Raw genomic sequence first — 22666 nt, forward strand, 5'->3', positions numbered from 1 at the left:
TAAGCCCAGCGCTTAGCCCTGCGACTTTCGCCAACGACCATACCACGCTGAATACATCGGTTCTCGTCCGATCACCGAAATTAAGCAGCGTCGGGCGCGGTTAGTACTTAGATGATGGACCGCTTGGGAACACCGCGTGTTGTTGGCCTCGTCAACAACTTTTTGCCGCTCTTATATATTTCAACGCCATCTGAATACCATTTTTCTCTGCAACTGCAAATTCGAATCAATTTATCCAAAATTTCGACTATTCGAATATTTCCAAATTATTTCTTGCACTGATTTTTCAAGCAAACGACTCCAAACCCTTTTTAATCTTTTATTACGATTCAAAGCACTTTCAATATTGGCCGAAGGTAGTGTACGAGTAAATAGAATCAAGGGCAGCCTCTAGGCAGGACCGGCGTTCCAATTTGGAATATAAGCCCAGCGCTTAGCCCTGCGACTTTCGCCAACGACCATACCACGCTGAATACATCGGTTCTCGTCCGATCACCGAAATTAAGCAGCGTCGGGCGCGGTTAGTACTTAGATGATGGACCGCTTGGGAACACCGCGTGTTGTTGGCCTCGTCAACAACTTTTTGCCGCTCTTATATATTTCAACGCCATCTGAATACCATTTTTCTCTGCAACTGCAAATTCGAATCAATTTATCCAAAATTTCGACTATTCGAATATTTCCAAATTATTTCTTGCACTGATTTTTCAAGCAAACGACTCCAAACCCTTTTTAATCTTTTATTACGATTCAAAGCACTTTCAATATTGGCCGAAGGTAGTGTACGAGTAAATAGAATCAAGGGCAGCCTCTAGGCAGGACCGGCGTTCCAATTTGGAATATAAGGCCAGCGCTTAGCCCTGCGACTTTCGCCAACGACCATACCACGCTGAATACATCGGTTCTCGTCCGATCACCGAAATTAAGCAGCGTCGGGCGCGGTTAGTACTTAGATGGGGGACCGCTTGGGAACACCGCGTGTTGTTGGCCTCGTCAACAACTTTTTGCCGCTCTTATATATTTCAACGCCATCTGAATACCATATTTCTCTGCAACTGCAAATTCGAATCAATTTATCCAAAATTTCGACTATTCGAATATTTCCAAATTATTTCTTGCACTGATTTTTCAAGCAAACGACTCCAAACCCTTTTTAATCTTTTATTACGATTCAAAGCACTTTCAATATTGGCCGAAGGTAGTGTACGAGTAAATAGAATCAAGGGCAGCCTCTAGGCAGGACCGGCGTTCCAATTTGGAATATAAGCCCAGCGCTTAGCCCTGCGACTTTCGCCAACGACCATACCACGCTGAATACATCGGTTCTCGTCCGATCACCGAAATTAAGCAGCGTCGGGCGCGGTTAGTACTTAGATGAGGGACCGCTTGGGAACACCGCGTGTTGTTGGCCTCGTCAACAACTTTTTGCCGCTCTTATATATTTCAACGCCATCTGAATACCATTTTTCTCTGCAACTGCAAATTCGAATCAATTTATCCAAAATTTCGACTATTCGAATATTTCCAAATTATTTCTTGCACTGATTTTTCAAGCAAACGACTCCAAACCCTTTTTAATCTTTTATTACGATTCAAAGCACTTTCAATATTGGCCGAAGGTAGTGTACGAGTAAATAGAATCAAGGGCAGCCTCTAGGCAGGACCGGCGTTCCAATTTGGAATATAAGCCCAGCGCTTAGCCCTGCGACTTTCGCCAACGACCATACCACGCTGAATACATCGGTTCTCGTCCGATCACCGAAATTAAGCAGCGTCGGGCGCCGTTAGTACTTAGATGATGGACCGCTTGGGAACACCGCGTGTTGTTGGCCTCGTCAACAACTTTTTGCCGCTCTTATATATTTCAACGCCATCTGAATACCATTTTTCTCTGCAACTGCAAATTCGAATCAATTTATCCAAAATTTCGACTATTCGAATATTTCCAAATTATTTCTTGCACTGATTTTTCAAGCAAACGACTCCAAACCCTTTTTAATCTTTTATTACGATTCAAAGCACTTTCAATATTGGCCGAAGGTAGTGTACGAGTAAATAGAATCAAGGGCAGCCTCTAGGCAGGACCGGCGTTCCAATTTGGAATATAAGGCCAGCGCTTAGCCCTGCGACTTTCGCCAACGACCATACCACGCTGAATACATCGGTTCTCGTCCGATCACCGAAATTAAGCAGCGTCGGGCGCGGTTAGTACTTAGATGATGGACCGCTTGGGAACACCGCGTGTTGTTGGCCTCGTCACCAACTTTTTGCCGCTCTTATATATTTCAACGCCATCTGAATACCATTTTTCTCTGCAACTGCAAATTCGAATCAATTTATCCAAAATTTCGACTATTCGAATATTTCCAAATTATTTCTTGCACTGATTTTTCAAGCAAACGACTCCAAACCCTTTTTAATCTTTTATTACGATTCAAAGCACTTTCAATATTGGCCGAAGGTAGTGTACGAGTAAATAGAATCAAGGGCAGCCTCTAGGCAGGACCGGCGTTCCAATTTGGAATATAAGGCCAGCGCTTAGCCCTGCGACTTTCGCCAACGACCATACCACGCTGAATACATCGGTTCTCGTCCGATCACCGAAATTAAGCAGCGTCGGGCGCGGTTAGTACTTAGATGAGGGACCGCTTGGGAACACCGCGTGTTGTTGGCCTCGTCAACAACTTTTTGCCGCTCTTATATATTTCAACGCCATCTGAATACCATTTTTCTCTGCAACTGCAAATTCGAATCAATTTATCCAAAATTTCGACTATTCGAATATTTCCAAATTATTTCTTGCACTGATTTTTCAAGCAAACGACTCCAAACCCTTTTTAATCTTTTATTACGATTCAAAGCACTTTCAATATTGGCCGAAGGTAGTGTACGAGTAAATAGAATCAAGGGCAGCCTCTAGGCAGGACCGGCGTTCCAATTTGGAATATAAGCCCAGCGCTTAGCCCTGCGACTTTCGCCAACGACCATACCACGCTGAATACATCGGTTCTCGTCCGATCACCGAAATTAAGCAGCGTCGGGCGCGGTTAGTACTTAGATGATGGACCGCTTGGGAACACCGCGTGTTGTTGGCCTCGTCAACAACTTTTTGCCGCTCTTATATATTTCAACGCCATCTGAATACCATTTTTCTCTGCAACTGCAAATTCGAATCAATTTATCCAAAATTTCGACTATTCGAATATTTCCAAATTATTTCTTGCACTGATTTTTCAAGCAAACGACTCCAAACCCTTTTTAATCTTTTATTACGATTCAAAGCACTTTCAATATTGGCCGAAGGTAGTGTACGAGTAAATAGAATCAAGGGCAGCCTCTAGGCAGGACCGGCGTTCCAATTTGGAATATAAGCCCAGCGCTTAGCCCTGCGACTTTCGCCAACGACCATACCACGCTGAATACATCGGTTCTCGTCCGATCACCGAAATTAAGCAGCGTCGGGCGCGGTTAGTACTTAGATGGGGGACCGCTTGGGAACACCGCGTGTTGTTGGCCTCGTCAACAACTTTTTGCCGCTCTTATATATTTCAACGCCATCTGAATACCATTTTTCTCTGCAACTGCAAATTCGAATCAATTTATCCAAAATTTCGACTATTCGAATATTTCCAAATTATTTCTTGCACTGATTTTTCAAGCAAACGACTCCAAACCCTTTTTAATCTTTTATTACGATTCAAAGCACTTTCAATATTGGCCGAAGGTAGTGTACGAGTAAATAGAATCAAGGGCAGCCTCTAGGCAGGACCGGCGTTCCAATTTGGAATATAAGCCCAGCGCTTAGCCCTGCGACTTTCGCCAACGACCATACCACGCTGAATACATCGGTTCTCGTCCGATCACCGAAATTAAGCAGCGTCGGGCGCGGTTAGTACTTAGATGATGGACCGCTTGGGAACACCGCGTGTTGTTGGCCTCGTCAACAACTTTTTGCCGCTCTTATATATTTCAACGCCATCTGAATACCATTTTTCTCTGCAACTGCAAATTCGAATCAATTTATCCAAAATTTCGACTATTCGAATAATTTCCAAATTATTTCTTGCACTGATTTTTCAAGCAAACGACTCCAAACCCTTTTTAATCTTTTATTACGATTCAAAGCACTTTCAATATTGGCCGAAGGTAGTGTACGAGTAAATAGAATCAAGGGCAGCCTCTAGGCAGGACCGGCGTTCCAATTTGGAATATAAGCCCAGCGCTTAGCCCTGCGACTTTCGCCAACGACCATACCACGCTGAATACATCGGTTCTCGTCCGATCACCGAAATTAAGCAGCGTCGGGCGCGGTTAGTACTTAGATGATGGACCGCTTGGGAACACCGCGTGTTGTTGGCCTCGTCAACAACTTTTTGCCGCTCTTATATATTTCAACGCCATCTGAATACCATTTTTCTCTGCAACTACAAATTCGAATCAATTTATCCAAAATTTCGACTATTCGAATATTTCCAAATTATTTCTTGCACTGATTTTTCAAGCAAACGACTCCAAACCCTTTTTAATCTTTTATTACGATTCAAAGCACTTTCAATATTGGCCGAAGGTAGTGTACGAGTAAATAGAATCAAGGGCAGCCTCTAGGCAGGACCGGCGTTCCAATTTGGAATATAAGCCCAGCGCTTAGCCCTGCGACTTTCGCCAACGACCATACCACGCTGAATACATCGGTTCTCGTCCGATCACCGAAATTAAGCAGCGTCGGGCGCGGTTAGTACTTAGATGATGGACCGCTTGGGAACACCGCGTGTTTTTGGCCTCGTCAACAACTTTTTGCCGCTCTTATATATTTCAACGCCATCTGAATACCATTTTTCTCTGCAACTGCAAATTCGAATCAATTTATCCAAAATTTCGACTATTCGAATATTTCCAAATTATTTCTTGCACTGATTTTTCAAGCAAACGACTCCAAACCCTTTTTAATCTTTTATTACGATTCAAAGCACTTTCAATATTGGCCGAAGGTAGTGTACGAGTAAATAGAATCAAGGGCAGCCTCTAGGCAGGACCGGCGTTCCAATTTGGAATATAAGCCCAGCGCTTAGCCCTGCGACTTTCGCCAACGACCATACCACGCTGAATACATCGGTTCTCGTCCGATCACCGAAATTAAGCAGCGTCGGGCGCGGTTAGTACTTAGATGATGGACCGCTTGGGAACACCGCGTGTTGTTGGCCTCGTCAACAACTTTTTGCCGCTCTTATATATTTCAACGCCATCTGAATACCATTTTTCTCTGCAACTGCAAATTCGAATCAATTTATCCAAAATTTCGACTATTCGAATATTTCCAAATTATTTCTTGCACTGATTTTTCAAGCAAACGACTCCAAACCCTTTTTAATCTTTTATTACGATTCAAAGCACTTTCAATATTGGCCGAAGGTAGTGTACGAGTAAATAGAATCAAGGGCAGCCTCTAGGCAGGACCGGCGTTCCAATTTGGAATATAAGCCCAGCGCTTAGCCCTGCGACTTTCGCCAACGACCATACCACGCTGAATACATCGGTTCTCGTCCGATCACCGAAATTAAGCAGCGTCGGGCGCGGTTAGTACTTAGATGATGGACCGCTTGGGAACACCGCGTGTTGTTGGCCTCGTCAACAACTTTTTGCCGCTCTTATATATTTCAACGCCATCTGAATACCATTTTTCTCTGCAACTGCAAATTCGAATCAATTTATCCAAAATTTCGACTATTCGAATAATTTCCAAATTATTTCTTGCACTGATTTTTCAAGCAAACGACTCCAAACCCTTTTTAATCTTTTATTACGATTCAAAGCACTTTCAATATTGGCCGAAGGTAGTGTACGAGTAAATAGAATCAAGGGCAGCCTCTAGGCAGGACCGGCGTTCCAATTTGGAATATAAGCCCAGCGCTTAGCCCTGCGACTTTCGCCAACGACCATACCACGCTGAATACATCGGTTCTCGTCCGATCACCGAAATTAAGCAGCGTCGGGCGCGGTTAGTACTTAGATGAGGGACCGCTTGGGAACACCGCGTGTTGTTGGCCTCGTCAACAACTTTTTGCCGCTCTTATATATTTCAACGCCATCTGAATACCATTTTTCTCTGCAACTGCAAATTCGAATCAATTTATCCAAAATTTCGACTATTCGAATATTTCCAAATTATTTCTTGCACTGATTTTTCAAGCAAACGACTCCAAACCCTTTTTAATCTTTTATTACGATTCAAAGCACTTTCAATATTGGCCGAAGGTAGTGTACGAGTAAATAGAATCAAGGGCAGCCTCTAGGCAGGACCGGCGTTCCAATTTGGAATATAAGCCCAGCGCTTAGCCCTGCGACTTTCGCCAACGACCATACCACGCTGAATACATCGGTTCTCGTCCGATCACCGAAATTAAGCAGCGTCGGGCGCGGTTAGTACTTAGATGATGGACCGCTTGGGAACACCGCGTGTTGTTGGCCTCGTCAACAACTTTTTGCCGCTCTTATATATTTCAACGCCATCTGAATACCATTTTTCTCTGCAACTGCAAATTCGAATCAATTTATCCAAAATTTCGACTATTCGAATATTTCCAAATTATTTCTTGCACTGATTTTTCAAGCAAACGACTCCAAACCCTTTTTAATCTTTTATTACGATTCAAAGCACTTTCAATATTGGCCGAAGGTAGTGTACGAGTAAATAGAATCAAGGGCAGCCTCTAGGCAGGACCGGCGTTCCAATTTGGAATATAAGGCCAGCGCTTAGCCCTGCGACTTTCGCCAACGACCATACCACGCTGAATACATCGGTTCTCGTCCGATCACCGAAATTAAGCAGCGTCGGGCGCGGTTAGTACTTAGATGATGGACCGCTTGGGAACACCGCGTGTTGTTGGCCTCGTCAACAACTTTTTGCCGCTCTTATATATTTCAACGCCATCTGAATACCATTTTTCTCTGCAACTGCAAATTCGAATCAATTTATCCAAAATTTCGACTATTCGAATATTTCCAAATTATTTCTTGCACTGATTTTTCAAGCAAACGACTCCAAACCCTTTTTAATCTTTTATTACGATTCAAAGCACTTTCAATATTGGCCGAAGGTAGTGTACGAGTAAATAGAATCAAGGGCAGCCTCTAGGCAGGACCGGCGTTCCAATTTGGAATATAAGCCCAGCGCTTAGCCCTGCGACTTTCGCCAACGACCATACCACGCTGAATACATCGGTTCTCGTCCGATCACCGAAATTAAGCAGCGTCGGGCGCGGTTAGTACTTAGATGATGGACCGCTTGGGAACACCGCGTGTTGTTGGCCTCGTCAACAACTTTTTGCCGCTCTTATATATTTCAACGCCATCTGAATACCATTTTTCTCTGCAACTGCAAATTCGAATCAATTTATCCAAAATTTCGACTATTCGAATATTTCCAAATTATTTCTTGCACTGATTTTTCAAGCAAACGACTCCAAACCCTTTTTAATCTTTTATTACGATTCAAAGCACTTTCAATATTGGCCGAAGGTAGTGTACGAGTAAATAGAATCAAGGGCAGCCTCTAGGCAGGACCGGCGTTCCAATTTGGAATATAAGCCCAGCGCTTAGCCCTGCGACTTTCGCCAACGACCATACCACGCTGAATACATCGGTTCTCGTCCGATCACCGAAATTAAGCAGCGTCGGGCGCGGTTAGTACTTAGATGATGGACCGCTTGGGAACACCGCGTGTTGTTGGCCTCGTCAACAACTTTTTGCCGCTCTTATATATTTCAACGCCATCTGAATACCATTTTTCTCTGCAACTGCAAATTCGAATCAATTTATCCAAAATTTCGACTATTCGAATATTTCCAAATTATTTCTTGCACTGATTTTTCAAGCAAACGACTCCAAACCCTTTTTAATCTTTTATTACGATTCAAAGCACTTTCAATATTGGCCGAAGGTAGTGTACGAGTAAATAGAATCAAGGGCAGCCTCTAGGCAGGACCGGCGTTCCAATTTGGAATATAAGCCCAGCGCTTAGCCCTGCGACTTTCGCCAACGACCATACCACGCTGAATACATCGGTTCTCGTCCGATCACCGAAATTAAGCAGCGTCGGGCGCGGTTAGTACTTAGATGATGGACCGCTTGGGAACACCGCGTGTTGTTGGCCTCGTCAACAACTTTTTGCCGCTCTTATATATTTCAACGCCATCTGAATACCATTTTTCTCTGCAACTGCAAATTCGAATCAATTTATCCAAAATTTCGACTATTCGAATATTTCCAAATTATTTCTTGCACTGATTTTTCAAGCAAACGACTCCAAACCCTTTTTAATCTTTTATTACGATTCAAAGCACTTTCAATATGGGCCGAAGGTAGTGTACGAGTAAATAGAATCAAGGGCAGCCTCTAGGCAGGACCGGCGTTCCAATTTGGAATATAAGGCCAGCGCTTAGCCCTGCGACTTTCGCCAACGACCATACCACGCTGAATACATCGGTTCTCGTCCGATCACCGAAATTAAGCAGCGTCGGGCGCGGTTAGTACTTAGATGGGGGACCGCTTGGGAACACCGCGTGTTGTTGGCCTCGTCAACAACTTTTTGCCGCTCTTATATATTTCAACGCCATCTGAATACCATTTTTCTCTGCAACTGCAAATTCGAATCAATTTATCCAAAATTTCGACTATTCGAATATTTCCAAATTATTTCTTGCACTGATTTTTCAAGCAAACGACTCCAAACCCTTTTTAATCTTTTATTACGATTCAAAGCACTTTCAATATTGGCCGAAGGTAGTGTACGAGTAAATAGAATCAAGGGCAGCCTCTAGGCAGGACCGGCGTTCCAATTTGGAATATAAGCCCAGCGCTTAGCCCTGCGACTTTCGCCAACGACCATACCACGCTGAATACATCGGTTCTCGTCCGATCACCGAAATTAAGCAGCGTCGGGCGCGGTTAGTACTTAGATGAGGGACCGCTTGGGAACACCGCGTGTTGTTGGCCTCGTCAACAACTTTTTGCCGCTCTTATATATTTCAACGCCATCTGAATACCATTTTTCTCTGCAACTGCAAATTCGAATCAATTTATCCAAAATTTCGACTATTCGAATATTTCCAAATTATTTCTTGCACTGATTTTTCAAGCAAACGACTCCAAACCCTTTTTAATCTTTTATTACGATTCAAAGCACTTTCAATATTGGCCGAAGGTAGTGTACGAGTAAATAGAATCAAGGGCAGCCTCTAGGCAGGACCGGCGTTCCAATTTGGAATATAAGCCCAGCGCTTAGCCCTGCGACTTTCGCCAACGACCATACCACGCTGAATACATCGGTTCTCGTCCGATCACCGAAATTAAGCAGCGTCGGGCGCGGTTAGTACTTAGATGATGGACCGCTTGGGAACACCGCGTGTTGTTGGCCTCGTCAACAACTTTTTGCCGCTCTTATATATTTCAACGCCATCTGAATACCATTTTTCTCTGCAACTGCAAATTCGAATCATTTTATCCAAAATTTCGACTATTCGAATATTTCCAAATTATTTCTTGCACTGATTTTTCAAGCAAACGACTCCAAACCCTTTTTAATCTTTTATTACGATTCAAAGCACTTTCAATATTGGCCGAAGGTAGTGTACGAGTAAATAGAATCAAGGGCAGCCTCTAGGCAGGACCGGCGTTCCAATTTGGAATATAAGGCCAGCGCTTAGCCCTGCGACTTTCGCCAACGACCATACCACGCTGAATACATCGGTTCTCGTCCGATCACCGAAATTAAGCAGCGTCGGGCGCGGTTAGTACTTAGATGATGGACCGCTTGGGAACACCGCGTGTTGTTGGCCTCGTCAACAACTTTTTGCCGCTTTTATGTATTTCAACGCCATCTGAATACCATTTTTCTATGCAACTGCAAATTCGAATCAATTTATCCAAAATTTCGACTATTCGAATATTTCCAAATTATTTCTCGCACTGATTTTTCAAGCAAACGACTCCAAACCCTTTTTAATCTTTTTATTACGATTCAAAGCACTTTCAATATTGGCCGAAGGTAGTGTACGAGTAAATAGAATCAAGGGCAGCCTCTAGGCAGGACCGGCGTTCCAATTTGGAATATAAGGCCAGCGCTTAGCCCTGCGACTTTCGCCAACGACCATACCACGCTGAATACATCGGTTCTCGTCCGATCACCGAAATTAAGCAGCGTCGGGCGCGGTTAGTACTTAGATGATGGACCGCTTGGGAACACCGCGTGTTGTTGGCCTCGTCAACAACTTTTTGCCGCTCTTATATATTTCAACGCCATCTGAATACCATTTTTCTCTGCAACTGCAAATTCGAATCAATTTATCCAAAATTTCGACTATTCGAATATTTCCAAATTATTTCTTGCACTGATTTTTCAAGCAAACGACTCCAAACCCTTTTTAATCTTTTATTACGATTCAAAGCACTTTCAATATTGGCCGAAGGTAGTGTACGAGTAAATAGAATCAAGGGCAGCCTCTAGGCAGGACCGGCGTTCCAATTTGGAATATAAGCCCAGCGCTTAGCCCTGCGACTTTCGCCAACGACCATACCACGCTGAATACATCGGTTCTCGTCCGATCACCGAAATTAAGCAGCGTCGGGCGCGGTTAGTACTTAGATGATGGACCGCTTGGGAACACCGCGTGTTGTTGGCCTCGTCAACAACTTTTTGCCGCTCTTATATATTTCAACGCCATCTGAATACCATTTTTCTCTGCAACTGCAAATTCGAATCAATTTATCCAAAATTTCGACTATTCGAATATTTCCAAATTATTTCTTGCACTGATTTTTCAAGCAAACGACTCCAAACCCTTTTTAATCTTTTATTACGATTCAAAGCACTTTCAATATTGGCCGAAGGTAGTGTACGAGTAAATAGAATCAAGGGCAGCCTCTAGGCAGGACCGGCGTTCCAATTTGGAATATAAGGCCAGCGCTTAGCCCTGCGACTTTCGCCAACGACCATACCACGCTGAATACATCGGTTCTCGTCCGATCACCGAAATTAAGCAGCGTCGGGCGCGGTTAGTACTTAGATAATGGACCGCTTGGGAACACCGCGTGTTGTTGGCCTCGTCAACAACTTTTTGCCGCTTTTATGTATTTCAACGCCATCTGAATACCATTTTTCTATGCAACTGCAAATTCGAATCAATTTATCCAAAATTTCGACTATTCGAATATTTACAAATTATTTCTCGCACTGATTTTTCAAGCAAACGACTCCAAACCCTTTTTAATCTTTTTATTACGATTCAAAGCACTTTCAATATTGGCCGAAGGTAGTGTACGAGTAAATAGAATCAAGGGCAGCCTCTAGGCAGGACCGGCGTTCCAATTTGGAATATAAGGCCAGCGCTTAGCCCTGCGACTTTCGCCAACGACCATACCACGCTGAATACATCGGTTCTCGTCCGATCACCGAAATTAAGCAGCGTCGGGCGCGGTTAGTACTTAGATGATGGACCGCTTGGGAACACCGCGTGTTGTTGGCCTCGTCAACAACTTTTTGCCGCTCTTATATATTTCAACGCCATCTGAATACCATTTTTCTCTGCAACTGCAAATTCGAATCAATTTATCCAAAATTTCGACTATTCGAATATTTCCAAATTATTTCTTGCACTGATTTTTCAAGCAAACGACTCCAAACCCTTTTTAATCTTTTATTACGATTCAAAGCACTTTCAATATTGGCCGAAGGTAGTGTACGAGTAAATAGAATCAAGGGCAGCCTCTAGGCAGGACCGGCGTTCCAATTTGGAATATAAGCCCAGCGCTTAGCCCTGCGACTTTCGCCAACGACCATACCACGCTGAATACATCGGTTCTCGTCCGATCACCGGAATTAAGCAGCGTCGGGCGCGGTTAGTACTTAGATGATGGACCGCTTGGGAACACCGCGTGTTGTTGGCCTCGTCAACAACTTTTTGCCGCTCTTATATATTTCAACGCCATCTGAATACCATTTTTCTCTGCAACTGCAAATTCGAATCAATTTATCCAAAATTTCGACTATTCGAATATTTCCAAATTATTTCTTGCACTGATTTTTCAAGCAAACGACTCCAAACCCTTTTTAATCTTTTATTACGATTCAAAGCACTTTCAATATTGGCCGAAGGTAGTGTACGAGTAAATAGAATCAAGGGCAGCCTCTAGGCAGGACCGGCGTTCCAATTTGGAATATAAGGCCAGCGCTTAGCCCTGCGACTTTCGCCAACGACCATACCACGCTGAATACATCGGTTCTCGTCCGATCACCGAAATTAAGCAGCGTCGGGCGCGGTTAGTACTTAGATGATGGACCGCTTGGGAACACCGCGTGTTGTTGGCCTCGTCAACAACCTTTTGCCGCTCTTATATATTTCAACGCCATCTGAATACCATTTTTCTCTGCAACTGCAAATTCGAATCAATTTATCCAAAATTTCGACTATTCGAATATTTCCAAATTATTTCTTGCACTGATTTTTCAAGCAAACGACTCCAAACCCTTTTTAATCTTTTATTACGATTCAAAGCACTTTCAATATTGGCCGAAGGTAGTGTACGAGTAAATAGAATCAAGGGCAGCCTCTAGGCAGGACCGGCGTTCCAATTTGGAATATAAGGCCAGCGCTTAGCCCTGCGACTTTCGCCAACGACCATACCACGCTGAATACATCGGTTCTCGTCCGATCACCGAAATTAAGCAGCGTCGGGCGCGGTTAGTACTTAGATGATGGACCGCTTGGGAACACCGCGTGTTGTTGGCCTCGTCAACAACTTTTTGCCGCTTTTATGTATTTCAACGCCATCTGAATACCATTTTTCTATGCAACTGCAAATTCGAATCAATTTATCCAAAATTTCGACTATTCGAATATTTCCAAATTATTTCTCGCACTGATTTTTCAAGCAAACGACTCCAAACCCTTTTTAATCTTTTTATTACGATTCAAAGCACTTTCAATATTGGCCGAAGGTAGTGTACGAGTAAATAGAATCAAGGGCAGCCTCTAGGCAGGACCGGCGTTCCAATTTGGAATATAAGGCCAGCGCTTAGCCCTGCGACTTTCGCCAACGACCATACCACGCTGAATACATCGGTTCTCGTCCGATCACCGAAATTAAGCAGCGTCGGGCGCGGTTAGTACTTAGATGATGGACCGCTTGGGAACACCGCGTGTTGTTGGCCTCGTCAACAACTTTTTGCCGCTTTTATGTATTTCAACGCCATCTGAATACCATTTTTCTATGCAACTGCAAATTCGAATCAATTTATCCAAAATTTCGACTATTCGAATATTTCCAAATTATTTCTTGCACTGATTTTTCAAGCAAACGACTCCAAACCCTTTTTAATCTTTTATTACGATTCAAAGCACTTTCAATATTGGCCGAAGGTAGTGTACGAGTAAATAGAATCAAGGGCAGCCTCTAGGCAGGACCGGCGTTCCAATTTGGAATATAAGCCCAGCGCTTAGCCCTGCGACTTTCGCCAACGACCATACCACGCTGAATACATCGGTTCTCGTCCGATCACCGAAATTAAGCAGCGTCGGGCGCGGTTAGTACTTAGATGAGGGACCGCTTGGGAACACCGCGTGTTGTTGGCCTCGTCAACAACTTTTTGCCGCTCTTATATATTTCAACGCCATCTGAATACCATTTTTCTCTGCAACTGCAAATTCGAATCAATTTATCCAAAATTTCGACTATTCGAATATTTCCAAATTATTTCTTGCACTGATTTTTCAAGCAAACGACTCCAAACCCTTTTTAATCTTTTATTACGATTCAAAGCACTTTCAATATTGGCCGAAGGTAGTGTACGAGTAAATAGAATCAAGGGCAGCCTCTAGGCAGGACCGGCGTTCCAATTTGGAATATAAGGCCAGCGCTTAGCCCTGCGACTTTCGCCAACGACCATACCACGCTGAATACATCGGTTCTCGTCCGATCACCGAAATTAAGCAGCGTCGGGCGCGGTTAGTACTTAGATGATGGACCGCTTGGGAACACCGCGTGTTGTTGGCCTCGTCAATAACTTTTTGCCGCTCTTATATATTTCAACGCCATCTGAATACCATTTTTCTCTGCAACTGCAAATTCGAATCAATTTATCCAAAATTTCGACTATTCGAATATTTCCAAATTATTTCTTGCACTGATTTTTCAAGCAAACGACTCCAAACCCTTTTTAATCTTTTATTTCGATTCAAAGCACTTTCAATATTGGCCGAAGGTAGTATACGAGTAAATAGAATCAAGGGCAGCCTCTAGGCAGGACCGGCGTTCCAATTTGGAATATAAGCCCAGCGCTTAGCCCTGCGACTTTCGCCAACGACCATACCACGCTGAATACATCGGTTCTCGTCCGATCACCGAAATTAAGCAGCGTCGGGCGCGGTTAGTACTTAGATGAGGGACCGCTTGGGAACACCGCGTGTTGTTGGCCTCGTCAACAACTTTTTGCCGCTCTTATATATTTCAACGCCATCTGAATACCATTTTTCTCTGCAACTGCAAATTCGAATCAATTTATCCAAAATTTCGACTATTCGAATATTTCCAAATTATTGCACTGATTTTTCAAGCAAACGACTCCAAACCCTTTTTAATCTTTTATTACGATTCAAAGCACTTTCAATATTGGCCGAAGGTAGTGTACGAGTAAATAGAATCAAGGGCAGCCTCTAGGCAGGACCGGCGTTCCAATTTGGAATATAAGCCCAGCGCTTAGCTCTGCGACTTTCGCCAACGACCATACCACGCTGAATACATCGGTTCTCGTCCGATCACCGAAATTAAGCAGCGTCGGGCGCGGTTAGTACTTAGATGATGGACCGCTTGGGAACACCGCGTGTTGTTGGCCTCGTCAACAACTTTTTGCCGCTCTTATATATTTCAACGCCATCTGAATACCATTTTTCTCTGCGACTGCAAATTCGAATCAATTTATCCAAAATTTCGACTATTCGAATATTTCCAAATTATTTCTTGCACTGATTTTTCAAGCAAACGACTCCAAACCCTTTTTAATCTTTTATTACGATTCAAAGCACTTTCAATATTGGCCGAAGGTAGTGTACGAGTAAATAGAATCAAGGGCAGCCTCTAGGCAGGACCGGCGTTCCAATTTGGAATATAAACCCAGCGCTTAGCTCTGCGACTTTCGCCAACGACCATACCACGCTGAATACATCGGTTCTCGTCCGATCACCGAAATTAAGCAGCGTCGGGCGCGGTTAGTACTTAGATGATGGACCGCTTGGGAACACCGCGTGTTGTTGGCCTCGTCAACAACTTTTTGCCGCTCTTATATATTTCAACGCCATCTGAATACCATTTTTCTCTGCAACTGCAAATTCGAATCAATTTATCCAAAATTTCGACTATTCGAATATTTCCAAATTATTTCTTGCACTGATTTTTCAAGCAAACGACTCCAAACCCTTTTTAATCTTTTATTACGATTCAAAGCACTTTCAATATTGGCCGAAGGTAGTGTACGAGTAAATAGAATCAAGGGCAGCCTCTAGGCAGGACCGGCGTTCCAATTTGGAATATAAGCCCAGCGCTTAGCCCTGCGACTTTCGCCAACGACCATACCACGCTGAATACATCGGTTCTCGTCCGATCACCGAAATTAAGCAGCGTCGGGCGCGGTTAGTACTTAGATGATGGACCGCTTGGGAACACCGCGTGTTGTTGGCCTCGTCAACAACTTTTTGCCGCTCTTATATATTTCAACGCCATCTGAATACCATTTTTCTCTGCAACTGCAAATTCGAATCAATTTATCCAAAATTTCGACTATTCGAATATTTCCAAATTATTTCTTGCACTGATTTTTCAAGCAAACGACTTCAAACCCTTTTTAATCTTTTATTACGATTCAAAGCACTTTCAATATTGGCCGAAGGTAGTGTACGAGTAAATAGAATCAAGGGCAGCCTCTAGGCAGGACCGGCGTTCCAATTTGGAATATAAGCCCAGCGCTTAGCCCTGCGACTTTCGCCAACGACCATACCACGCTGAATACATCGGTTCTCGTCCGATCACCGAAATTAAGCAGCGTCGGGCGCGGTTAGTACTTAGATGATGGACCGCTTGGGAACACCGCGTGTTGTTGGCCTCGTCAACAACTTTTTGCCGCTCTTATATATTTCAACGCCATCTGAATACCATTTTTCTCTGCAACTGCAAATTCGAATCAATTTATCCAAAATTTCGACTATTCGAATATTTCCAAATTATTTCTTGCACTGATTTTTCAAGCAAACGACTCCAAACCCTTTTTAATCTTTTATTACGATTCAAAGCACTTTCAATATTGGCCGAAGGTAGTGTACGAGTAAATAGAATCAAGGGCAGCCTCTAGGCAGGACCGGCGTTCCAATTTGGAATATAAGGCCAGCGCTTAGCCCTGCGACTTTCGCCAACGACCATACCACGCTGAATACATCGGTTCTCGTCCGATCACCGAAATTAAGCAGCGTCGGGCACGGTTAGTACTTAGATGATGGACCGCTTGGGAACACCGCGTGTTGTTGGCCTCGTCAACAACTTTTTGCCGCTCTTATATATTTCAACGCCATCTGAATACCATTTTTCTCTGCAACTGCAAATTCGAATCAATTTATCCAAAATTTCGACTATTCGAATATTTCCAAATTATTTCTTGCACTGGTTTTTCAAGCAAACGACTCCAAACCCTTTTTAATCTTTTATTACGATTCAAAGCACTTTCAATATTGGCCGAAGGTAGTGTACGAGTAAATAGAATCAAGGGCAGCCTCTAGGCAGGACCGGCGTTCCAATTTGGAATATAAGCCCAGCGCTTAGCCCTGCGACTTTCGCCAACGACCATACCACGCTGAATACATCGGTTCTCGTCCGATCACCGAAATTAAGCAGCGTCGGGCGCGGTTAGTACTTAGATGATGGACCGCTTGGGAACACCGCGTGTTGTTGGCCTCGTCAACAACTTTTTGCCGCTCTTATATATTTCAACGCCATCTGAATACCATTTTTCTCTGCAACTGCAAATTCGAATCAATTTATCCAAAATTTCGACTATTCGAATATTTCCAAATTATTTCTTGCAATGATTTTTCAAGCAAACGACTCCAAACCCTTTTTAATCTTTTATTACGATTCAAAGCACTTTCAATATTGGCCGAAGGTAGTGTACGAGTAAATAGAATCAAGGGCAGCCTCTAGGCAGGACCGGCGTTCCAATTTGGAATATAAGCCCAGCGCTTAGCCCTGCGACTTTCGCCAACGACCATACCACGCTGAATACATCGGTTCTCGTCCGATCACCGAAATTAAGCAGCGTCGGGCGCGGTTAGTACTTAGATGATGGACCGCTTGGGAACACCGCGTGTTGTTGGCCTCGTCAACAACTTTTTGCCGCTCTTATATATTTCAACGCCATCTGAATACCATTTTTCTCTGCAACTGCAAATTCGAATCAATTTATCCAAAATTTCGACTATTCGAATATTTCCAAATTATTTCTTGCACTGATTTTTCAAGCAAACGACTCCAAACCCTTTTTAATCTTTTATTACGATTCAAAGCACTTTCAATATTGGCCGAAGGTAGTGTACGAGTAAATAGAATCAAGGGCAGCCTCTAGGCAGGACCGGCGTTCCAATTTGGAATATAAGCCCAGCGCTTAGCCCTGCGACTTTCGCCAACGACCATACCACGCTGAATACATCGGTTCTCGTCCGATCACCGAAATTAAGCAGCGTCGGGCGCGGTTAGTACTTAGATGATGGACCGCTTGGGAACACCGCGTGTTGTTGGCCTCGTCAACAACTTGTTGCCGCTCTTATATATTTCAACGCCATCTGAATACCATTTTTCTCTGCAACTGCAAATTCGAATCAATTTATCCAAAATTTCGACTATTCGAATATTTCCAAATTATTTCTTGCACTGATTTTTCAAGCAAACGACTCCAAACCCTTTTTAATCTTTTATTACGATTCAAAGCACTTTCAATATTGGCCGAAGGTAGTGTACGAGTAAATAGAATCAAGGGCAGCCTCTAGGCAGGACCGGCGTTCCAATTTGGAATATAAGCCCAGCGCTTAGCCCTGCGACTTTCGCCAACGACCATACCACGCTGAATACATCGGTTCTCGTCCGATCACCGAAATTAAGCAGCGTCGGGCGCGGTTAGTACTTAGATGATGGACCGCTTGGGAACACCGCGTGTTGTTGGCCTCGTCAACAACTTTTTGCCGCTCTTATATATTTCAACGCCATCTGAATACCATTTTTCTCTGCAACTGCAAATTCGAATCAATTTATCCAAAATATCGACTATTCGAATATTTCCAAATTATTTCTTGCACTGATTTTTCAAGCAAACGACTCCAAACCCTTTTTAATCTTTTATTACGATTCAAAGCACTTTCAATATTGGCCGAAGGTAGTGTACGAGTAAATAGAATCAAGGGCAGCCTCTAGGCAGGACCGGCGTTCCAATTTGGAATATAAGCCCAGCGCTTAGCCCTGCGACTTTCGCCAACGACCATACCACGCTGAATACATCGGTTCTCGTCCGATCACCGAAATTAAGCAGCGTCGGGCGCGGTTAGTACTTAGATGATGGACCGCTTGGGAACACCGCTTGTTGTTGGCCTCGTCAACAACTTTTTGCCTCTCTTATATATTTCAACGCCATCTGAATACCATTTTTCTCTGCAACTGCAAATTCGAATCAATTTATCCAAAATTTCGACTATTCGAATATTTCCAAATTATTTCTTGCACTGATTTTTCAAGCAAACGACTCCAAACCCTTTTTAATCTTTTATTACGATTCAAAGCACTTTCAATATTGGCCGAAGGTAGTGTACGAGTAAATAGAATCAAGGGCAGCCTCTAGGCAGGACCGGCGTTCCAATTTGGAATATAAGCCCAGCGCTTAGCCCTGCGACTTTCGCCAACGACCATACCACGCTGAATACATCGGTTCTCGTCCGATCACCGAAATTAAGCAGCGTCGGGCGCGGTTAGTACTTAGATGATGGACCGCTTGGGAACACCGCGTGTTGTTGGCCTCGTCAACAACTTTTTGCCGCTCTTATATATTTCAACGCCATCTGAATACCATTTTTCTCTGCAACTGCTAATTCGAATCAATTTATCCAAAATTTCGACTATTCGAATATTTCCAAATTATTTCTTGCACTGATTTTTCAAGCAAACGACTCCAAATCCTTTTTAATCTTTAATTACGATTCAAAGCACTTTCAATATTGGCCGAAGGTAGTGTACGAGTAAATAGAATCAAGGGCAGCCTCTAGGCAGGACCGGCGTTCCAATTTGGAATATAAGCCCAGCGCTTAGCCCTGCGACTTTCGCCAACGACCATACCACGCTGAATACATCGGTTCTCGTCCGATCACCGAAATTAAGCAGCGTCGGGCGCGGTTAGTACTTAGATGATGGACCGCTTGGGAACACCGCGTGTTTTTGGCCTCGTCAACAACTTTTTGCCGCTCTTATATATTTCAACGCCATCTGAATACCATTTTTCTCTGCAACTGCAAATTCGAATCAATTTATCCAAAATTTCGACTATTCGAATATTTCCAAATTATTTCTTGCACTGATTTTTCAAGCAAACGACTCCAAACCCTTTTTAATCTTTTATTACGATGCAAAGCACTTTCAATATTGGCCGAAGGTAGTGTACGAGTAAATAGAATCAAGGGCAGCCTCTAGGCAGGACCGGCGTTCCAATTTGGAATATAAGCCCAGCGCTTAGCCCTGCGACTTTCGCCAACGACCATACCACGCTGAATACATCGGTTCTCGTCCGATCACCGAAATTAAGCAGCGTCGGGCGCGGTTAGTACTTAGATGATGGACCGCTTGGGAACACCGCGTGTTGTTGGCCTCGTCAACAACTTTTTGCCGCTCTTATATATTTCAACGCCATCTGAATACCATTTTTCTCTGCAACTGCAAATTCGAATCAATTTATCCAAAATTTCGACTATTCGAATATTTCCAAATTATTTCTTGCACTGATTTTTCAAGCAAACGACTCCAAACCCTTTTTAATCTTTTATTACGATTCAAAGCACTTTCAATATTGGCCGAAGGTAGTGTACGAGTAAATAGAATCAAGGGCAGCCTCTAGGCAGGACCGGCGTTCCAATTTGGAATATAAGCCCAGCGCTTAGCCCTGCGACTTTCGCCAACGACCATACCACGCTGAATACATCGGTTCTCGTCCGATCACCGAAATTAAGCAGCGTCGGGCGCGGTTAGTACTTAGATGATGGACCGCTTGGGAACACCGCGTGTTGTTGGCCTCGTCAACAACTTTTTGCCGCTCTTATATATTTTAACGCCATCTGAATACCATTTTTCTCTGCAACTGCAAATTCGAATCAATTTATCCAAAATTTCGACTATTCGAATATTTCCAAATTATTTCTTGCACTGATTTTTCAAGCAAACGACTCCAAACCCTTTTTAATCTTTTATTACGATTCAAAGCACTTTCAATATTGGCCGAAGGTAGTGTACGAGTAAATAGAATCAAGGGCAGCCTCTAGGCAGGACCGGCGTTCCAATTTGGAATATAAGCCCAGCGCTTAGCCCTGCGACTTTCGCCAACGACCATACCACGCTGAATACATCGGTTCTCGTCCGATCACCGAAATTAAGCATCGTCGGGCGCGGTTAGTACTTAGATGATGGACCGCTTGGGAACACCGCGTGTTTTTGGCCTCGTCAACAACTTTTTGCCGCTCTTATATATTTCAACGCCATCTGAATACCATTTTTCTCTGCAACTGCAAATTCGAATCAATTTATCCAAAATTTCGACTATTCGAATATTTCCAAATTATTTCTTGCACTGATTTTTCAAGCAAACGACTCCAAACCCTTTTTAATCTTTTATTACGATTCAAAGCACTTTCAATATTGGCCGAAGGTAGTGTACGAGTAAATAGAATCAAGGGCAGCCTCTAGGCAGGACCGGCGTTCCAATTTGGAATATAAGCCCAGCGCTTAGCCCTGCGACTTTCGCCAACGACCATACCACGCTGAATACATCGGTTCTCGTCCGATCACCGAAATTAAGCAGCGTCGGGCGCGGTTAGTACTTAGATGATGGACCGCTTGGGAACACCGCGTGTTGTTGGCCTCGTCAAGAACTTTTTGCCGCTCTTATATATTTCAACGCCATCTGAATACCATTTTTCTCTGCAACTGCAAATTCGAATCAATTTATCCAAAATTTCGACTATTCGAATATTTCCAAATTATTTCTTGCACTGATTTTTCAAGCAAACGACTCCAAACCCTTTTTAATCTTTTATTACGATTCAAAGCACTTTCAATATTGGCCGAAGGTAGTGTACGAGTAAATAGAATCAAGGGCAGCCTCTAGGCAGGACCGGCGTTCCAATTTGGAATATAAGGCCAGCGCTTAGCCCTGCGACTTTCGCCAACGACCATACCACGCTGAATACATCGGTTCTCGTCCGATCACCGAAATTAAGCAGCGTCGGGCGCGGTTAGTACTTAGATGATGGACCGCTTGGGAACACCGCGTGTTGTTGGCCTCGTCAACAACTTTTTGCCGCTCTTATATATTTCAACGCCATCTGAATACCATTTTTCTCTGCAACTGCAAATTCGAATCAATTTATCCAAAATTTCGACTATTCGAATATTTCCAAATTATTTCTTGCACTGATTTTTCAAGCAAACGACTCCAAACCCTTTTTAATCTTTTATTACGATTCAAAGCACTTTCAATATTGGCCGAAGGTAGTGTACGAGTAAATAGAATCAAGGGCAGCCTCTAGGCAGGACCGGCGTTCCAATTTGGAATATAAGGCCAGCGCTTAGCCCTGCGACTTTCGCCAACGACCATACCACGCTGAATACATCGGTTCTCGTCCGATCACCGAAATTAAGCAGCGTCGGGCGCGGTTAGTACTTAGATGATGGACCGCTTGGGAACACCGCGTGTTGTTGGCCTCGTCAACAACTTTTTGCCGCTCTTATATATTTCAACGCCATCTGAATACCATTTTTCTCTGCAACTGCAAATTCGAATCAATTTATCCAAAATTTCGACTATTCGAATATTTCCAAATTATTTCTTGCACTGATTTTTCAAGCAAACGACTCCAAACCCTTTTTAATCTTTTATTACGATTCAAAGCACTTTCAATATTGGCCGAAGGTAGTGTACGAGTAAATAGAATCAAGGGCAGCCTCTAGGCAGGACCGGCGTTCCAATTTGGAATATAAGCCCAGCGCTTAGCCCTGCGACTTTCGCCAACGACCATACCACGCTGAATACATCGGTTCTCGTCCGATCACCGAAATTAAGCAGCGTCGGGCGCGGTTAGTACTTAGATGATGGACCGCTTGGGAACACCGCGTGTTGTTGGCCTCGTCAACAACTTTTTGCCGCTCTTATATATTTCAACGCCATCTGAATACCATTTTTCTCTGCAACTGCAAATTCGAATCAATTTATCCAAAATTTCGACTATTCGAATATTTCCAAATTATTTCTTGCACTGATTTTTCAAGCAAACGACTCCAAACCCTTTTTAATCTTTTATTACGATTCAAAGCACTTTCAATATTGGCC

The 22666-nt window shown here is 43.4% G+C and overlaps 46 non-coding genes and 8 pseudogenes across 46 annotated transcripts; all 54 read left to right on the forward strand.

The window, feature by feature from the left end:
* The first annotated feature begins 29 nt into the window (after positions 1-29).
* Positions 30-148, forward strand: LOC127011345 (5S ribosomal RNA). The gene has a single exon (XR_007764399.1). It is a non-coding gene; the product is annotated as a 5S ribosomal RNA (ribosomal RNA).
* Positions 149-450: 302 nt separating this feature from the next.
* Positions 451-569, forward strand: LOC127011346 (5S ribosomal RNA). Its single transcript, XR_007764400.1, has one exon. It is a non-coding gene; the product is annotated as a 5S ribosomal RNA (ribosomal RNA).
* Positions 570-871: 302 nt separating this feature from the next.
* On the forward strand, positions 872-990 carry LOC127011470 (5S ribosomal RNA). The gene has a single exon (XR_007764459.1). It is a non-coding gene; the product is annotated as a 5S ribosomal RNA (ribosomal RNA).
* A 302-nt stretch (positions 991-1292) lies between these two features.
* On the forward strand, positions 1293-1411 carry LOC127011115 (5S ribosomal RNA). Its single transcript, XR_007764169.1, has one exon. It is a non-coding gene; the product is annotated as a 5S ribosomal RNA (ribosomal RNA).
* A 302-nt stretch (positions 1412-1713) lies between these two features.
* On the forward strand, positions 1714-1832 carry LOC127011463 (5S ribosomal RNA; annotated as a pseudogene).
* A 302-nt stretch (positions 1833-2134) lies between these two features.
* Positions 2135-2253, forward strand: LOC127011347 (5S ribosomal RNA). The gene has a single exon (XR_007764401.1). It is a non-coding gene; the product is annotated as a 5S ribosomal RNA (ribosomal RNA).
* Positions 2254-2555: 302 nt separating this feature from the next.
* Positions 2556-2674, forward strand: LOC127011117 (5S ribosomal RNA). Its single transcript, XR_007764171.1, has one exon. It is a non-coding gene; the product is annotated as a 5S ribosomal RNA (ribosomal RNA).
* A 302-nt stretch (positions 2675-2976) lies between these two features.
* LOC127011348 (5S ribosomal RNA) lies at positions 2977-3095 on the forward strand. The gene has a single exon (XR_007764402.1). It is a non-coding gene; the product is annotated as a 5S ribosomal RNA (ribosomal RNA).
* Positions 3096-3397: 302 nt separating this feature from the next.
* Positions 3398-3516, forward strand: LOC127011477 (5S ribosomal RNA). Its single transcript, XR_007764461.1, has one exon. It is a non-coding gene; the product is annotated as a 5S ribosomal RNA (ribosomal RNA).
* A 302-nt stretch (positions 3517-3818) lies between these two features.
* LOC127011349 (5S ribosomal RNA) lies at positions 3819-3937 on the forward strand. Its single transcript, XR_007764403.1, has one exon. It is a non-coding gene; the product is annotated as a 5S ribosomal RNA (ribosomal RNA).
* Positions 3938-4240: 303 nt separating this feature from the next.
* On the forward strand, positions 4241-4359 carry LOC127011350 (5S ribosomal RNA). The gene has a single exon (XR_007764404.1). It is a non-coding gene; the product is annotated as a 5S ribosomal RNA (ribosomal RNA).
* A 302-nt stretch (positions 4360-4661) lies between these two features.
* LOC127011452 (5S ribosomal RNA) lies at positions 4662-4780 on the forward strand (annotated as a pseudogene).
* Positions 4781-5082: 302 nt separating this feature from the next.
* LOC127011351 (5S ribosomal RNA) lies at positions 5083-5201 on the forward strand. The gene has a single exon (XR_007764405.1). It is a non-coding gene; the product is annotated as a 5S ribosomal RNA (ribosomal RNA).
* Positions 5202-5503: 302 nt separating this feature from the next.
* On the forward strand, positions 5504-5622 carry LOC127011352 (5S ribosomal RNA). The gene has a single exon (XR_007764406.1). It is a non-coding gene; the product is annotated as a 5S ribosomal RNA (ribosomal RNA).
* A 303-nt stretch (positions 5623-5925) lies between these two features.
* Positions 5926-6044, forward strand: LOC127011118 (5S ribosomal RNA). Its single transcript, XR_007764172.1, has one exon. It is a non-coding gene; the product is annotated as a 5S ribosomal RNA (ribosomal RNA).
* A 302-nt stretch (positions 6045-6346) lies between these two features.
* LOC127011353 (5S ribosomal RNA) lies at positions 6347-6465 on the forward strand. Its single transcript, XR_007764407.1, has one exon. It is a non-coding gene; the product is annotated as a 5S ribosomal RNA (ribosomal RNA).
* A 302-nt stretch (positions 6466-6767) lies between these two features.
* Positions 6768-6886, forward strand: LOC127011355 (5S ribosomal RNA). Its single transcript, XR_007764409.1, has one exon. It is a non-coding gene; the product is annotated as a 5S ribosomal RNA (ribosomal RNA).
* A 302-nt stretch (positions 6887-7188) lies between these two features.
* On the forward strand, positions 7189-7307 carry LOC127011356 (5S ribosomal RNA). Its single transcript, XR_007764410.1, has one exon. It is a non-coding gene; the product is annotated as a 5S ribosomal RNA (ribosomal RNA).
* A 302-nt stretch (positions 7308-7609) lies between these two features.
* Positions 7610-7728, forward strand: LOC127011357 (5S ribosomal RNA). The gene has a single exon (XR_007764411.1). It is a non-coding gene; the product is annotated as a 5S ribosomal RNA (ribosomal RNA).
* A 302-nt stretch (positions 7729-8030) lies between these two features.
* On the forward strand, positions 8031-8149 carry LOC127011358 (5S ribosomal RNA). The gene has a single exon (XR_007764412.1). It is a non-coding gene; the product is annotated as a 5S ribosomal RNA (ribosomal RNA).
* Positions 8150-8451: 302 nt separating this feature from the next.
* On the forward strand, positions 8452-8570 carry LOC127011482 (5S ribosomal RNA). The gene has a single exon (XR_007764466.1). It is a non-coding gene; the product is annotated as a 5S ribosomal RNA (ribosomal RNA).
* Positions 8571-8872: 302 nt separating this feature from the next.
* LOC127011119 (5S ribosomal RNA) lies at positions 8873-8991 on the forward strand. The gene has a single exon (XR_007764173.1). It is a non-coding gene; the product is annotated as a 5S ribosomal RNA (ribosomal RNA).
* A 302-nt stretch (positions 8992-9293) lies between these two features.
* LOC127011359 (5S ribosomal RNA) lies at positions 9294-9412 on the forward strand. Its single transcript, XR_007764413.1, has one exon. It is a non-coding gene; the product is annotated as a 5S ribosomal RNA (ribosomal RNA).
* Positions 9413-9714: 302 nt separating this feature from the next.
* LOC127011360 (5S ribosomal RNA) lies at positions 9715-9833 on the forward strand. The gene has a single exon (XR_007764414.1). It is a non-coding gene; the product is annotated as a 5S ribosomal RNA (ribosomal RNA).
* Positions 9834-10136: 303 nt separating this feature from the next.
* On the forward strand, positions 10137-10255 carry LOC127011361 (5S ribosomal RNA). Its single transcript, XR_007764415.1, has one exon. It is a non-coding gene; the product is annotated as a 5S ribosomal RNA (ribosomal RNA).
* A 302-nt stretch (positions 10256-10557) lies between these two features.
* On the forward strand, positions 10558-10676 carry LOC127011362 (5S ribosomal RNA). The gene has a single exon (XR_007764416.1). It is a non-coding gene; the product is annotated as a 5S ribosomal RNA (ribosomal RNA).
* Positions 10677-10978: 302 nt separating this feature from the next.
* LOC127011439 (5S ribosomal RNA) lies at positions 10979-11097 on the forward strand (annotated as a pseudogene).
* Positions 11098-11400: 303 nt separating this feature from the next.
* On the forward strand, positions 11401-11519 carry LOC127011363 (5S ribosomal RNA). The gene has a single exon (XR_007764417.1). It is a non-coding gene; the product is annotated as a 5S ribosomal RNA (ribosomal RNA).
* A 302-nt stretch (positions 11520-11821) lies between these two features.
* On the forward strand, positions 11822-11940 carry LOC127011425 (5S ribosomal RNA; annotated as a pseudogene).
* Positions 11941-12242: 302 nt separating this feature from the next.
* LOC127011364 (5S ribosomal RNA) lies at positions 12243-12361 on the forward strand. The gene has a single exon (XR_007764418.1). It is a non-coding gene; the product is annotated as a 5S ribosomal RNA (ribosomal RNA).
* A 302-nt stretch (positions 12362-12663) lies between these two features.
* LOC127011366 (5S ribosomal RNA) lies at positions 12664-12782 on the forward strand. The gene has a single exon (XR_007764420.1). It is a non-coding gene; the product is annotated as a 5S ribosomal RNA (ribosomal RNA).
* Positions 12783-13085: 303 nt separating this feature from the next.
* On the forward strand, positions 13086-13204 carry LOC127011367 (5S ribosomal RNA). Its single transcript, XR_007764421.1, has one exon. It is a non-coding gene; the product is annotated as a 5S ribosomal RNA (ribosomal RNA).
* Positions 13205-13506: 302 nt separating this feature from the next.
* Positions 13507-13625, forward strand: LOC127011120 (5S ribosomal RNA). Its single transcript, XR_007764174.1, has one exon. It is a non-coding gene; the product is annotated as a 5S ribosomal RNA (ribosomal RNA).
* A 302-nt stretch (positions 13626-13927) lies between these two features.
* Positions 13928-14046, forward strand: LOC127011368 (5S ribosomal RNA). The gene has a single exon (XR_007764422.1). It is a non-coding gene; the product is annotated as a 5S ribosomal RNA (ribosomal RNA).
* A 302-nt stretch (positions 14047-14348) lies between these two features.
* Positions 14349-14467, forward strand: LOC127011121 (5S ribosomal RNA). The gene has a single exon (XR_007764175.1). It is a non-coding gene; the product is annotated as a 5S ribosomal RNA (ribosomal RNA).
* A 298-nt stretch (positions 14468-14765) lies between these two features.
* On the forward strand, positions 14766-14884 carry LOC127011369 (5S ribosomal RNA). The gene has a single exon (XR_007764423.1). It is a non-coding gene; the product is annotated as a 5S ribosomal RNA (ribosomal RNA).
* Positions 14885-15186: 302 nt separating this feature from the next.
* Positions 15187-15305, forward strand: LOC127011370 (5S ribosomal RNA). Its single transcript, XR_007764424.1, has one exon. It is a non-coding gene; the product is annotated as a 5S ribosomal RNA (ribosomal RNA).
* A 302-nt stretch (positions 15306-15607) lies between these two features.
* On the forward strand, positions 15608-15726 carry LOC127011371 (5S ribosomal RNA). Its single transcript, XR_007764425.1, has one exon. It is a non-coding gene; the product is annotated as a 5S ribosomal RNA (ribosomal RNA).
* Positions 15727-16028: 302 nt separating this feature from the next.
* LOC127011372 (5S ribosomal RNA) lies at positions 16029-16147 on the forward strand. Its single transcript, XR_007764426.1, has one exon. It is a non-coding gene; the product is annotated as a 5S ribosomal RNA (ribosomal RNA).
* A 302-nt stretch (positions 16148-16449) lies between these two features.
* On the forward strand, positions 16450-16568 carry LOC127011434 (5S ribosomal RNA; annotated as a pseudogene).
* A 302-nt stretch (positions 16569-16870) lies between these two features.
* On the forward strand, positions 16871-16989 carry LOC127011373 (5S ribosomal RNA). The gene has a single exon (XR_007764427.1). It is a non-coding gene; the product is annotated as a 5S ribosomal RNA (ribosomal RNA).
* A 302-nt stretch (positions 16990-17291) lies between these two features.
* Positions 17292-17410, forward strand: LOC127011374 (5S ribosomal RNA). The gene has a single exon (XR_007764428.1). It is a non-coding gene; the product is annotated as a 5S ribosomal RNA (ribosomal RNA).
* Positions 17411-17712: 302 nt separating this feature from the next.
* On the forward strand, positions 17713-17831 carry LOC127011375 (5S ribosomal RNA). The gene has a single exon (XR_007764429.1). It is a non-coding gene; the product is annotated as a 5S ribosomal RNA (ribosomal RNA).
* Positions 17832-18133: 302 nt separating this feature from the next.
* On the forward strand, positions 18134-18252 carry LOC127011377 (5S ribosomal RNA). Its single transcript, XR_007764431.1, has one exon. It is a non-coding gene; the product is annotated as a 5S ribosomal RNA (ribosomal RNA).
* Positions 18253-18554: 302 nt separating this feature from the next.
* Positions 18555-18673, forward strand: LOC127011458 (5S ribosomal RNA; annotated as a pseudogene).
* Positions 18674-18975: 302 nt separating this feature from the next.
* On the forward strand, positions 18976-19094 carry LOC127011378 (5S ribosomal RNA). Its single transcript, XR_007764432.1, has one exon. It is a non-coding gene; the product is annotated as a 5S ribosomal RNA (ribosomal RNA).
* A 302-nt stretch (positions 19095-19396) lies between these two features.
* On the forward strand, positions 19397-19515 carry LOC127011454 (5S ribosomal RNA; annotated as a pseudogene).
* Positions 19516-19817: 302 nt separating this feature from the next.
* Positions 19818-19936, forward strand: LOC127011379 (5S ribosomal RNA). Its single transcript, XR_007764433.1, has one exon. It is a non-coding gene; the product is annotated as a 5S ribosomal RNA (ribosomal RNA).
* A 302-nt stretch (positions 19937-20238) lies between these two features.
* Positions 20239-20357, forward strand: LOC127011380 (5S ribosomal RNA). Its single transcript, XR_007764434.1, has one exon. It is a non-coding gene; the product is annotated as a 5S ribosomal RNA (ribosomal RNA).
* Positions 20358-20659: 302 nt separating this feature from the next.
* Positions 20660-20778, forward strand: LOC127011474 (5S ribosomal RNA; annotated as a pseudogene).
* Positions 20779-21080: 302 nt separating this feature from the next.
* LOC127011381 (5S ribosomal RNA) lies at positions 21081-21199 on the forward strand. Its single transcript, XR_007764435.1, has one exon. It is a non-coding gene; the product is annotated as a 5S ribosomal RNA (ribosomal RNA).
* A 302-nt stretch (positions 21200-21501) lies between these two features.
* Positions 21502-21620, forward strand: LOC127011382 (5S ribosomal RNA). The gene has a single exon (XR_007764436.1). It is a non-coding gene; the product is annotated as a 5S ribosomal RNA (ribosomal RNA).
* Positions 21621-21922: 302 nt separating this feature from the next.
* On the forward strand, positions 21923-22041 carry LOC127011383 (5S ribosomal RNA). Its single transcript, XR_007764437.1, has one exon. It is a non-coding gene; the product is annotated as a 5S ribosomal RNA (ribosomal RNA).
* Positions 22042-22343: 302 nt separating this feature from the next.
* On the forward strand, positions 22344-22462 carry LOC127011384 (5S ribosomal RNA). The gene has a single exon (XR_007764438.1). It is a non-coding gene; the product is annotated as a 5S ribosomal RNA (ribosomal RNA).
* The last annotated feature ends 204 nt before the right edge of the window (positions 22463-22666 follow it).

Source organism: Drosophila biarmipes, chromosome 2R (genome assembly GCF_025231255.1).
Source record: "Drosophila biarmipes strain raj3 chromosome 2R, RU_DBia_V1.1, whole genome shotgun sequence".
Classification (NCBI taxonomy): Eukaryota; Metazoa; Arthropoda; class Insecta; order Diptera; family Drosophilidae; genus Drosophila; species Drosophila biarmipes.